Source organism: Oryx dammah, unplaced genomic scaffold (assembly GCF_014754425.2).
Source record: "Oryx dammah isolate SB20612 unplaced genomic scaffold, SCBI_Odam_1.1 HiC_scaffold_29, whole genome shotgun sequence".
In the NCBI taxonomy this organism is placed as follows: domain Eukaryota; kingdom Metazoa; phylum Chordata; class Mammalia; order Artiodactyla; family Bovidae; genus Oryx; species Oryx dammah.
Genome location: NW_024070213.1, coordinates 102453498 through 102468425, shown reverse-complemented (window position 1 = coordinate 102468425; position 14928 = coordinate 102453498). Strand labels below are relative to the sequence as shown.

The 14928-nt window shown below is 39.6% G+C and overlaps 1 non-coding gene across 1 annotated transcript; it reads right to left on the bottom strand.

The window, feature by feature from the left end:
- Window positions 1-14636: 14636 nt before the first annotated feature.
- TRNAS-GGA lies at window positions 14637-14709 on the bottom strand. The gene has a single exon. It is a non-coding gene; the product is annotated as a tRNA-Ser (tRNA).
- Between the last annotated feature and the right edge of the window lie 219 nt (window positions 14710-14928).

The following is a 14928-nucleotide window of genomic DNA, read 5'->3' as shown; positions in this document are numbered from 1 at the left end:
ATACCAAAGCCAGGCTTAAAGAGCCAAGAATATATGAATCACAGTTGTTAGCCAGAAGAACGTAGCTGGTTACTATAGCAGTCCAGTGGAAGTCTGCTGCTGCTGCTGCTGCTGCTGCTGCTGCTGCTAAGTCGCTTCAGTCGTGTCCGACTCTGTGCGACCCCATAGACGGCATTCCACCAGGCTCCGCCATCCCTGGGATTCTCCAGGCAAGAACACTGGAGTGGGTTGCCATTTCCTCCTCCAATGCATGAGAGTGAAAAGTGAAAGTGAAGTCGCTCAGTCGTGTCCATCTCTTAGCGACCCCATGGACTGCAGCCTACCAGGCTCCTCCATCCATGGGATTTTCCAGGCAAAAGTACTGGAGTGGGGTACTTCTCCACCAATGGAAGTCTAAAACACCAAAATCTGGGGCATTACGGCAGAAGAATTTAACCTTTTAATTGAAATCTATGGAATTCTGTAATCAACAGATTTTGAGAAACTGTATAGAGGAAAGTCCACTGGGCTTTGGTTAATGGCTTCTGGTCTAATAGAATAAAAGATAATGTAGTCATTCACTGAAAGTAGATAAAAAGGGAGCAACTATATTTGAAGTTGTTGTTCAATTGTTGTTCAGTCGCTAAGTTATGTCCAACTCTCTGCAGTGCAATGAACTGTAGCATGCCAGGCTTCCCTGTCCTTCACTATCTCCCAGAATTTGCTCAGACTCACGTCTACTGAATTGGTGATGCCATCCAATCATCAGATCATTTAGGATAAAATGAATTTTGAAATCTGTGTGGGGTATCCAGGTAGAGATCAAATCTTAATTTGTCTGAAATGGATCATCAAGTGGATACCCCATAAAGCTTTCAAAAAGAAGATGAAAGTTGTATTCTGCTGAAAGTTGTGAAGTTTTGAAGTTTTTTGATGATGAAATAGGGGTGTAGAGCACACTTCGCTTCCCTGGTGGCTCAGAGGTTAAAGCGTTTGCCTGCAATGCGGGAGACCTGGGTTCGATCCCTGGGTCAGGAAGATCCCCTGGAGAAGGAAATGGCAACCCACTCCAGTATTCTTGCCTGGAGAATCCCAAGGACGGAGGAGCCTGGTGGGCCCCAGTTCACGGGGTCGCAAAGAGTCAGACACGACTGAGCGACTTCACCTTCACTTTCACTTTATCAGTTGCAAATGAGTCAGTGACAGAGTGAGAGAGCAAAAGCAAAAACTCTGAACTTCAATGAGAAAGAACCAATGACTGCAGGTCCTTGAAGGGTAATGGAAATTTGTTTTAGATAAAAGTAAGTCATGTACTAGACGGGCTTCCCATCTGGCACCAGTGGTAAAGAATCCATCTGTCAATGCAGGAGACGAGAGAGACGTGGGTTTGATCCCTGGGTCAGGAAGATCCCCTGGAGAAGAAAATGGCAACCCACTTCAGTATTTTTGCCTGGGAAATCCCATGGATAGAGGCAGTGGTGGGCTATAGTCCATGGGTCACAAGGAGTCTGACACAACTAAGCATGCATGTACGCAGGCACTCCACAAGCTTGGATGCAGTGACACCTACTTGTGTGGCTAGTGTAATGAGGAACTTAGCCCAGATTGTTACCCTTTTCACTGTCCAAAACTAACCTCAACAAAGTTACATGTGGGATTAGCCCAGGTTGAAAAATTAATTATGATATTTGAAGTAGGATTTATGAGATTCCTGCAATCAACAGCAGGTAATAAATAGATTTTGAGTGAATAAAGCAAAATATATATATATATATTTTTATTAACAGGGAATTTAAGGGCAGTTGATATTGGAGCACCAGCTATCTGAACCACAAAACAGTCACCAGTGATCAATACAAAAGTTATTTCCCATACTTGAATATGTATTAAGAATGGACATAGGATGTAGTAAGCTGGGTGATCATTGAACAAGGAGAGTACACACTTGACTTTTGTTAAGTTTGCTAATTAATAGTTGCTCTCATTTTGATGTGTTTTCCTAAAATTTAAAGAAAAACTTTTCCTAATTTTTAAAACTGTTTCAGGGAGATTATTAAACAATGAGCTGTCTATAAAATTTTATCAGTGCTCTTTTACTATATCCATTATATATGCTTCCAACCAACTAAAGATTTTTTTTCCTTTTTCCATTATTAATAAACAACCAAAACTTTGAGCACTGTATGTGAACTGTTAAGATTCTCAAGCATTACATCTTAAGATAACAGACTATTTATTGGCCTATACAGAATTGCATATAACTTGTTTGAAGTTTTTAACTGGAAAAATAGTAAGAATATTTTGGAGCCTTAATCATCACAACATCTTGTCAATAAATAGCTCTCTCTCTCTTTAAAGCCATCTATTGTTCTTCATTCAAGTGAAACAGTTTAAAGCAAAGTAAAGCACAAAGTATATGTACTAGAAAACTGTTCCACATTACAATGGGGCGTTTAATAAGGTGTGTCAATTTTGGAATGGGTTACATTATCAGGAACGCTGGGAAGAATTAAGGTGTCATTTTATTTAGAAACCATTGCCTTATACAGTAGCCAATTTATTTTTAAATACAGCTATGCTAAGGCATCAAACATTGCTCAGGCGCTAAAGACAAGCAGACTGGTTTCAAATTCACTTGCTGGCATGTGACTTTTTCCAGACTATTAAACCCCTGAAGCATCAGTTTTTTTACCTTTAACATTAGTAAAATAATAATACCTACTATACCATACTTATAGGGAGATTTTATTAAATAATGTATATAAAATATTTTATAAAGTGTGAGTGTGCTCATTCGCATCCAACCCTTTGTGAACCCTTGGACTGTAGCCCACCAGGCTCCTTTGTCCATGGGATTTTCCCAGCAAGAATACTGGAGTGGGTTGCCATTTCCTCCTCCAAGGGGGTTATAAAGTACATATTGTTACAGCTTTTATTAGAACATGAGTACAACAAGGCAGAAGTAAGGGATAGGAGCACAGTTAATGTATTGCAGAGAGCACTTTAATCACTGTATAGAATTATTTCTTTTATTCTAAAGAATATGGTCTGATTTATAACACTATACTATTAACTGACTCATGATCAGATAATTTTCTTATTATTTGTGAAGACCTGCTCAAAGTGCCCCATGAAAAAGACTCTTTTCTATGTTTTACTTTCTTACACATTTTCCTCTAATTCACAGATAGTAAGCATCCCATTCATTGTCTTTTCTTAATGTGTACCTAGTGAATTCCAAGAAGAGAAATGGATTCAGCAGCATAATATTAAGATGATATGTGTCATCAAAGAATGAGTGCTATTTTAACAGCAATTCACCTGGTGGTTGACCATTTATGTCTGGTAACACTGGAAATTCAAACCGATCAGCAGCCACCAGTTAAATGGAAAGATTAGTAGAGCACATGTTCAACAAATAGGTTTACTCCAGAAAGATTCAACTGAGTCCTTATTTGGTTTTATACTTGCTTTATAAATTGTAGCTTTATTTATTCAAGAAGCTACATTGATTAAATAAATATAACAACAATTTCTTCCATTCACATATTAGAAGTCAAAGAAAACTCTGAAGTATGTAAGGATCTTGAGTTTATCCAATTGCAAGGTTAACATGAGGCTTGAAAATGAACATGAAGATGTCAATCTAAATGTATGGAACTGAGTGACAGTAGGGAAATCTGGGAACTGATTAGTCAGCAAAATGATAGAAGTAAAGGAAGGTCACAAGAAAGCGGTGCTCATTCATTGGTCAGCTTTTTAAATTGCTATAGCTAGTAATAGAAAATATAATGGGAAAGCCCCACAGAGACTGAGGTGGGGCGTTTTTATCATAACAAATGAAGCTAAAAAGCAGAGTAAGAGAGTGTTACAGGCTGAATTGTGCTTTCCCCCACCCCACCCCCCCAAAAAATTCTTACATTGGAAGTCCTAACCCCCAGCACATCAGAACATAAACAGATTTGGAGAAAGGTCTTTAAAGGGGTAATTCAATTAAGAATTGAGTTAATTACATATTAAGGTCTTTACGGTCCATCCTAATATGACTTAAGTTCTAGTAAGAGCAAATCTGAACACAGACTTGCACACTCACAGATGAAAGATGATGTAAAGATAGATAAAGTGGCTATCTGTAAACTAAGGAGAGAGGCTTCCAGAGAAACCAACCCTGTATACACAGATGTCTTGGTCTCAGACTTCTAGCCTTCAGAATAAGGAGAAAATAAATGTTTAAGTCACTCCATTCTGTGCTTTGTTATGGCAGTCCTATCAAACTAATAAAGAGAGAAGAAGAAGAGGGCCAGCTTGGGGAAGGCCGATATTCCATTTCCTCCAAAGTCATATCATGCCACCATCATCCCCATCCTTCCAAAGTGATCATTACCCAATCTCTAGGAACCTAGATCTTCAAGAGGGTATTTTGAGGTATAAACATTTTCTTTATCTCCTTGGTGGTCCTTATTTAAATTTTTTGTACATTATATTGGAACTAATCATTAACTCTCTTCCTATTTCTTGACAATTTTTCTGTAATAATCCTCATTCAAAGGAAGAAGCCTTTGACCAGTTGAGTGTTGGCAAAAGAAGTCACGGGGGTTGACATGTAGATTGACCTTCTTAAATCAACACATAGCTTGACCTTCTCAAATATATACTATTATGATTAAACACTAGATATTCAAGTGTATGTATTATTAAAAATTTTCAGTTGTAAATTAACTCAATAGAATCCAAGAACATTAATAAAACAAGATAACTTATTGAAATATTAATGTTTGCTTGTTTTTCTTTTCTTCTTTTTTTCTTTTTTTGCTTCTCTGCCACTCTTATTATCTTCTACCAAAAGGGAGCCAGCCTTTGGAAGTCCAAGGATTTTGATGGTGTATAAAACTTCATAAGTAAGTGATACAATAAATTATTTTCATTTTTTGAGAAAGAAAATGTTTAATTGGGAACTGAAACTGACTGGCTGGAATGTTGACATTCACAATATGAAGTTCACAACAAGCCTCACCATTCCCTAATATGTTTAGTTCTGTTTCTAGGAGACAAGTCAGCTCAAAATTCATGAGCCCTAACCAAAGTGTTGGAGAAGACTCTTGAGAGTTCTTTGGACTGCAAGGAGATCCAACCAGTCTAGCCTAAAGGAGATCAGTCCTGGGTGTACTTTGGAAGGACTGATGCTAAAGCTGAAACTCCAATACTTTGGCCACCTCATGCAAAGAGTTGACTCATTGGAGAAGACTCTGATGCTGGGAGGGATTGGGGGCAGGAAGAGAAGGGGATGACAGAGGATGAGATGGCTGGATGGCATCACTGACTCGATGGAGGTGAGTCTGAGTGAACTCCGGGAGATGGTGATGGACAGGGAGGCCTGGCGTGCTGCGATTCATGAGGTCGCAAAGAGTTGGACATGACTCAGCGACTGAATTGAACTGAACTGAACTGAAAACCAACAACAAAAAAAAGAAAAGGTTATGTTAGGTTTATAGGCAGAATTTACATGAGGCAGTATCTTTAAGAATCAAGGAGGCAAAAAAAGTAGATTATGGAAAGGAAGATAGAATTCTAAGTTCTACAGTAATGGACATCTAAATACTTCTCCAGGGAAGTGCTAAACCAGGAAAGAGAGCTCAGTCTTTTAGAAAGTGGTTGTATGAACTATCTGTGCATGCTAATTTGCTTCATTCCTATCTGACTCTTTGTGAACCCATGGACTATAGCCTGCCAGGCTCCTCTGTCTGTGGGATTCTCTAGGCAAGAATACTGGAGTAGGTTGTCATTTTCTACTCCAGCGATTTTCCTGACCCAAGGATTGAGCCCGAGTCTCCTGCATTGGCAGGTGGGTTCTTTACCACTAGCACCACCTGGGAAGCCCCATGGTGTACCTAGGGAGATGCTATATCTGTTACAAAAAGACAGAAAAACAGATCCAAAAGCTTGAAGAAAGGCAGTTTATTGGCTTACATAATTGAAAAGTTCAGGAATTATTTGATCACTATTGAAATGATACCCCAGGAAACAGTTTCCTATTCTCTATCTTTCAGTTCTATTCACTACATCAACAGTGCTATTATCCAGCAAACTCTCCTCTCTTGGTTTTAAGACAGCTTAAGTAGCTCAGATTTACATAATTTGAGCTTCATATTTTAAAGGAAAAATGAGATTATGTTATCCAGGATGCTCTCCCTGAGGTAAGGTATCATTCATTTCATTAGCCCTGAACGTGTCACACACATTCATCTATGAACCAATCACTGTAGCCAGAGGAATATAGTGTGCTAATTGGCCAGGCTAACATAATATGCATACTTCTAGGTCTTGAGGTTAAAAACCGTTTTACCCAAACCACACAGGATGAGATTGAAAAAAAAAAAAAAGACAGTTTTCAAAGACAAAATGGTTTCCAAAAATAGAATAAACAAGATTTCTATATTCAACATCTAGCTTGAAAGCACAGAACTGCAGAACACCAAGGGAACACTGCAGGCTTCAACAACATAAATTAATAAAACTAGCATTAAATAGTCGGAGAAGGCAATGGCACCCCACTCCAGTACTCTTGCCTGGAAAATCCCATGGACGGAGAAGCCTGGTAGGCTGCAGTCCCTGGGGTCGCTAAGAGTCAGGCACGACTGAGTGACTTCACTTTCACTTTTCACTTCCATGCATTGGAGAAGGAAATGGCAACCCACTTCAGTATTCTTGCCTGGAGAATCCCAGGGACAGAGGAGCCTAGTGGGCTGCCATCTATGGGGTCGCACAGAGTCGGACACGACTGAAGCGACTTAGCAGCAGCAGCATTAAATAGTAAACAAGAGCTTAGAAGTCATTATCTCATTTGGTGGGAGAGTTTCCAGATCTCCTGATTTCTGAAAGAGGAAGGGTGCTCCTATAATGATTGAGATGAAATTCTCATGCAGCATAGGAAAAGTACAACTTGGAGACCAATCTGAATTTATTTAATAGTATGTACAAAGTAATATTTCTTTTACACTTGGATTTGTGCATTAAGTTTAATATCCTTTCATAAGGATCTTAGACCTGCTTGTAAATGCTGACCCAACAAGGATACTGAACTTATAAGGTTAAATGATATCAATGAAATCATAAAAGGTCACTGCAGAAATGCCATCATATACCTATATATGACTTGGGATAATGTCATTATGACTATTCATCAACTAATGAATATGTAAAACTATAACCATCCATTTACTGAAACCTATCCTAAAAACTAGAGCATTTCTTACAAAGTTATTACATGAATTTAAGAAAAATGAATAGAGTGGACAGAAAGGAATGTTTTACTTCAAGACAAAGCCTCTTTAAAGAAATAAAAATAAAAGAAGAAAACAAAAACCATATATCACATTCCTCTTGATACCTCTCTGCTTTAATTCCTTTTTGGGGAAATATTAAAAATGTACATCTGTACTTCAGAAAGAAGAAACCCTTTGGTTACCAGCATTAGGGTTGTGTTTTAATTTTTAAAAATGAAAACTAAATATGGATTCAAACATAAATTATATGGAAATATTTTAAGTCTTGAAAACTTACATTTTTGCCCACATATTCCAGGAGAATAAATAATGAAACCATATGACCTCCAGTGGTGACAGATGGGCTCAGCTTCTGACAATGTGATTCTTATATTCGCTCTAAGCTAGAACATCTTTAAACTTGGTGATGAATAAAATGAAAATGTTATTGCACAGTATAAAATAAGACTCAGTCATATAAATTGCACATGAACCTGGAGCATTAATTTGCAATAACTTGAGCTACATATAATTATACAAACATGTATTCTAAGTCAGTAAAGCAGAAGCAGTTTTACAATGTAATAGTTCAGTTTCTAAGGATGGTGCAGAGCTGATAGTTAATTAGTTTTCTCCTTTATTTCACAAGAATATTTGAAAATTAATTCATTTTATTTCCCTTGATAACTTGGTTAACTGAATGATATGTTTCCCCAAGAGATATCTTCATGCCAAAAGTCAGTACCTTCAAAAGCCTAAGAAGTTTTCTTATTTGATTTATTTGTCTATCATTTAGAAATCAATTGCTCTCTATAGAAAGTTTATTTTATTATTGGGTTATATAGTATTATTTTTTTCCCTCTAGCACCCAGAACATTTATTTTAGAAAAACAGATTTTATTTTTATTACTCATTGTTTTGAGTTAATAATAAATCTAAAAAAACTTAAAGTTTTATTATTTCTTAATAAGAAATCCAAACTTATATAAAAGTTAATATAAAGTTTCTTTGTCTCCCTCAATATACTGAGATAAACTAAATGCCAACCATTTACATATTTATTTCATGGCAAGGTACCAAATTTTCCTCCTTTCTTTCCCAAGTTAGAGTTCAGTTCAGTTCAGTTCAGTCACTCAGTAGTGTCCAACTCTGCGGGGGGCGCTCTGCAGAAAGAGAGAGGCAGTGGAACTTCCCTCAGCAAAGCCGAGGGGTCCCGAGGAGAGGTGAGCCTGCTGTCCACCAACCCAGCCCCTTGGCGAGCGAGAGACAATCAGACGCAACAGGGGTTCTGTCTAAGCAGTTCCACTTTATTGCCACAAGCTCTTGGTTTATAAAGGCAAGCAGGGAGGGGTTTGCGAGGGACTTTCCATAGTTGCACTAATCTCATTAAAGGTCAAATCGTCATGTGCCATCATTATAACAGGAGTCTATGGTGATCACGCACTGTCCACGTGCATGGAAATCAAGAGAGCCAATCAAAAGTTTTGACAGACAACTTAGGCTGTGCCCTCATCTCTTCCGCCAGGCGCCATCTTAGCTCTAAACTGCAAAGCTAGCCCTTCTTTTGTAAGGTTTCCCATTTAGGGCCCCACATCTCCCCCTTTTTTATTTTATTTAAGCCCTTGAGACATTTGAATTGATGTTCTGTAGAGCAAGGCGTAAAGCTGTAGGTGGCCAACCTCCAGCCTCGCCAGCCCCTCTCCCGGCTGTGCCTGTCTTAGGTTGCCCTCCTCTGAGGGTCTTACCCGTCATTGGCTATCCAACCACCTCTTGGGGGCTAGGCGGAATCTCTCTAGATGACGGGCATCTAGAACTCTTTTATTTATCTGTCTTGGTTAATCTCTTGAAGGGTTAAATTAATCCAGGGGTTTTGTGGGTGCCCAACGTGGGGCTCCTTTTCCATGACCTGGACAAGCATAACTATTTTTTTCTGTAAGCACCTATTGCGGGCTGTGAGATTTTTTTTTTACCTTTAACACTACAACAAGCAGAATAACAAAAACAAGCAAATAGAAGGCATTTTTAAACCAGGCAAATGGACTTTGTATCCAGTCCCATAGATCGATTGCTCCCTTTTTCACCTGTTAGAGTCTCATTTAACACTGGAAAAGCTGTCAGACAAAAGCTGGGGTATCTCACATCGCAGTCTATGCGTGCCAGAACACTCAACGTCTCGATTGCTCTGGCATGGAGATCAAGCTGTTGTTGGAGTCCTATTATGGCGGATCTCAGGTGTTCGAGCTGGTTTGAAATCCTTGAGCAGAGGCAGTGGATATGTTGTTTATAACCTCGATGGTCTGAGCTTGTTGAACTCCCAGCATGGATGCTGACACTGTTGTACCCTCATGATTGATGGCCTTGTGTGTCGTTAAACCCAGATTTCAAAGATTCTAAAAACTGTTGCACAGCCATGGCAATGACGAAGGTCAGCAAGGAGAGGATGGGTAATCCAATGATCACCAGGAGCAGTGTCCACCAGGGTCGCCGCATAGATGATCTGAAAGGGAAAAAGATCACCTCAGGAACTTTTTGTTCTTGGGGTCAATATGTGAGTGTCTCTTTAATCTGTGTCAGATTTTGAGATTTGACCTCTCTCTTGTGGTGTAAATTTAAGATTCCTTGCTGGCACCCATATAGGGCTGGGGTCCCCAATGGGGAATATGCATCCGAATCCTCTTCCCATTGTAAGGAGTGGATCGGGCCCCTTCCACTGGCCAGTGATGGGGTCTTTCCATCTCACTTGTATTTCAGGTTTTATTTCTTGGTTAGACCAATGTTTTTGAAAACATGGTATCGGTTCATTTTTTGAAAAATTTAAAATGTTTAAAGAGTGCCATTCCAAGTTGCTGGTGAGGGCTTATTCCCCCTTTTTGTTTTTGTAACTGAGCCTTTAAATTTTGAAGGTGGCACTCAATATGGCTTGTCCCTGGGGGTTATGTGGGATTCCGGTGTTATGACGAATGTGCCATTGTTGGAAGAATTTCTGTGAGCTCTGGCTGATGAAGCAAGGGCCATTATCTGTTTTTATTTGATGGGGAAGGCCCAACGTCACAAAACATTGTAAAAAATGGCTTTGAGCATGTTTTGCTTTTTCTCCTGTGTGGGCAGTAGCCCAATAGGCATGAGAGTAAGTGTCAATAGACACAAAAACATACTTAAGTTTTCCAAAAGGAGAATAATGGGTCACATCAGTTTGCCACAGCACATTGGGTTTTAGCCCTCGAGGGTTTACTCTTGGGGTCTGTAAAGGCGGTACTTGTAAATAAGGAAGACAGGATTTACAAGTATGTATAATTTTCTTTAATTCTCTAATAGGGATCTGTGGAAACCTTTTATGTAGCCCTTTTCAATTTATATGAGTAAGATCGTGAAGATCATAGGCATCTTGTAAGTTACAAGCTTGGATTGTAAGGGAGGCCGCTCTATCGCCCAGGGAATTTCCCATTGTTTTTCTGATTTTGAATTGGGGGCACCCGTATCAGTGACATGCTCCTCGCTCCATGAAAAGCAGAGCTTGAGGGCTGAAATGATCAGACAGAACCCTAAGGGGGGCTCATCCCTGTATTGAACCTCTTGCTGCCTAGCAAGGGTTTGTACTCTATCCCAAGTGTCACAAGAGAACAGATTGGCCGAAGCAACCCAGGTGGGCCAACCATACAATGGTCCCCCAGACCTTAATGGCCTGAGCATCACAAATCCAAGTCCCCTGCTTATGAGCATATATCTCAGTGCCTTTAGCGCAGGCTCATCAGACTTCCCAATGTTATTTCCCATACTACCGAGAGAGAATAGAAAGAAAAGTCACTGAGGACGACCACCAAAGATCCTGCCGGGAGTGGTGGCGGCCAGAAAGTTGGGCTTGTGGTATGCTTTTGGAACTCTTTATGTGCCTGCGTCATTGCACGGAAGTTTTCTTGCTGGGGGCGGGCACCCTAGAGGTTTCTAGCCCGTTCCGTGACCCCCTTATCCTGTCACGGGAGTCTTTAAGTGGCAGGCGCCCTAATGGCCTTTAAACGCCTGACCCGTGCCCACAGGGAAGATTTTAGGCCACATCCTCAGTTAAGAATGATTAAAGGAGAGTTTCACCCGGTCGGGCTCTAGTACCTGAGGCTTACCTGTTGAGGGGCCTTTAAAGTCCGCCAGAGTGTAGCCCTAGCTGGGACTCATCAATTGCCTCCACAACCGTTTGCCTGTTCACTGAAACTCCGGAAAAAGGAATTAAGGACAGATCAGAAAAGAAGAAAAGAAAGAAAGTAAGTCAGGAGAGTTTTTTGCCACTTCCCTCAAAGCAGAGGGGGGCCCACCTTGAAATCCGGATTACCTCGGGCGATACTCCTCTAAAGGGGAGCTCCGCACTGTGACCAGCCTAGGGTCCTTCGTCGCTCCTTCTTTCAGAGCCGCACGGTGACACCACCTCCGTCCGTCCACTTCACGCCCCATGTTGGGCGCCAGTTTCTGCAGGGGGCGCTCTGCAGAAAGAGAGAGGCAGTGGAACTTCCCTCAGCAAAGCCGAGGGGTCCCGAGGAGAGGTGAGCCTGCTGTCCACCAACCCAGCCCCTCTTCGAGTGAGAGACAACCAGACGCGACAGGGGTTCCATCTAAGCAGTTCCGCTTTGTTGTTGTAAGCTCTTGGTTTAAAGGCAAGCAGGGAGGGGTTTGCGAGGGACTTTCCATAGTTGCACTAATCACATTAAAGGTCAAATCGTCATGTGCCATCATTATAACAGGAGTCTATGGTGATCACGCACTGTCCACATGCATGGAAATCAAGAGAGCCAATCAAAAGTTTTGACAGACAACTTAGGCCATGCCCTCATCTCTTCCACCAGGTGCCATCTTAGCTCTAAACTGCAAAGCTAGCCCTTCTTTTTTAATGTTTCCCATTTAGGGCCCCACATAACTCTTTGTGACCCCATGAATCGCAGCACACCAGGCCTCCCTGTCCATCACCAACTCCAAGAGTTCACTCAGACTCATGTCCATCGAGTCAGTGATGCCATCCGGGCATCTCGTTAGAGTTAGCTAGGAATCTTTTCATTTTGGTCTTAAAATGAATCAATGGGGGGCAAGTATGCATTCATTTTAGAATATACCACTGAATGATTTTTCACTATAACTTTCCTTAGGGAACAATCTGCTATCAGATAAATGGTTTAGCTGCTTGCCATCAGATCATTCCAGCCATGGAATGCACAACTACCTTGACTCTTGTTTTTTTATTTGATTGGGTTGTAGACATTAATATCTAGGGTACATTTTTCAAGATACCAAGTATAGTTAAATCAAGCAGTTAGGGAAAGTAGAGAGCTTCCTTTGTGACTCATTTGAACAAATATACTTGTGAAACAAAACTGTTGTTTAATTGAAATATTTAAGGCAAACTCACCATTTTTCTCAGTTCTACTCTTCGCCTTTGCCTGTCAAGGAGAAGCTGTATGCAATGGTAAGCGAGAATACAGATTATTAGATAGGTAATCAGAAATTCTAAAATGATTTTTTTTTTCAAAATTCAAAACTACTCAATGTCCACAGGGCAATAATTATTGTATTCCACTTGAAACAATTCATATATTTCCATGGATATGAGTTATTTACTTTTCTATCAATTCCCTACACCTTGGAGCTGTAAAAGTTTGACAGAGAAAGTCACAGATAACCCAGCAGGCTGAGTTAAACAAGACTTCTAGGCATCTTTTTTGCCCATTTCAAAGTCTTCCAAATTTTTTTTCTTGACCAATAAAATGAATAAGCCGAAGTATATTAGTTGTTTAATAAGAATACCATGTTCCACCTTCCAGATAAAGAAAGAAAAAAAAAAAAAAGGAAGAGAACAAGAAAGAAAGAGAATGAATAGAAAGATGAGGGAGAGGGGGAAAAAAGCTGGCAAATAGAAACTTCACAAATAAAAAGAGTCCAGAAAACAATAATCTAAATATGACACAAATTAGATGACTGAGGAATGTAGGAAAATGCAATCCCCTTGACCCTGACTCTAAGAACATTCTCTTGCAAGGAGCAATCCAGATCCCACCAGATGTTATCTGCAGTGGCTAAAACTCACAATCATAATAATGGAAATGGAACATATTTATCTTCATCCTTTGGAATCTGTTAAAACAAAAATGAAAGAATGATTTATGGTTTACACAAAAATATGTGAATATGAAAGTTATAAAATAAAGTGCAGAAGAAATGAAATGTGTCTCAGCATTCCAAACAGAAAATAAAAGCAAACAATATGTCGTTAGGCAGTAAAAATAGCTAACATTTATTTAACATGAGAAACCACCTTAGTAAGCAGTTTACATTGATCATCTCATTTACTCCTCACAAAACCACTATCAGTAGGGTGCATTTTTATTGCCAGTTTACTACTAAGGAAAATGAGGCAGCAAGAAGTTTTGCAGCTGGTGACCGGATTACACAATGGAGTGTCAGAATCTGGACTTAAACCAGGCAGTTTGACACCAAGGTCAACACAGAAGAAATTGGAAACTAAGATTTCTAGAGCATATACTACAAATACACTGAAAACCAATCATCTGTATTATAATTCTTTCTATAGTGAGTATCAGAAAAAATCCAAACTGGATGGGCATGAGGCAAATTTATGGGTTAATAGATCTGAGAGGCCCAAGAGTATAAATCACTTCAAGAGCAGCTTGATTCAAGGGCATGCACAATGCCCTCTCTCTCCATTTGCAGTTAGATTTTCCATGGCTTCTATATTTAGGTTTCATTTGGTATCAAGATGGTTCTCAGCAGTTATAAGTCCACATCTGCCAAGTTAAATTCCAAAGGGGAAAGGAAAGAGAGAAAAGGAAGAGATATACTTCCACAGATGTGCTAGCCTGTATCTCTGCTGAATCATAAAACCATCCTGAATCAATCAATGTGACCAGACGATGTGAAGTTCTGCTTGGCCTAATATACATATCTATTCCGGACCTAGAATCTGAGCTAGAACAACCAAGTCATCATAGACTGATCTTGAGATGTGTTTCATTTCCTGTGGAAAAATGGGAAGTTATTTACCTAAAAGGTAAAAAAAAAAAATAAAAATAATGGTAAAAATGAGATATCTAATATGCATATATATGCAGCCCTTCTTTAATTTGTAGGAATTACAACCCACCTTATATGTACACCTATATTGGATTTTTTTTTCCTCCAAAACTGTAACAGTATTATAACTTCATTGTCTGAAACAGTGTGTGTAACTCTTAATAACTCAGCTGATTGCTAGTAAAAAAATATTAGAAGTGATAGTGAAATCGCTCAGTCATGTCCGACTCTTTGCGACCCCATGGACTGTAGCCTACCAGGTTCCTCTCTCCATGGGATTCTCCAGGCAAGAGTACTGGAGTGGGTTGCCATTTTCCTTCTCCAGGGGATCTTCCTGACCCAGGAATCGAACCTGGGTCTCCTGCATTCCAGGCGGATGCTTTAACCGCTAAGCCACCAGGGAAGCCTTAATAAATAAATAAATAAATAAATAAATATATATATATATATATATATATATATATATAGCTTATATCTAAAAATAAAAGGTAATGGGATAATATATCATTTGACTATAAGAACTAATTAAGGAAATAATTTTATTTTTATCAGTTCTTCCCCCATAAGGCAGATACTCCAGCTCCACAGTTTGGTAACATCTGGCCTGTAGTACTGAAACATT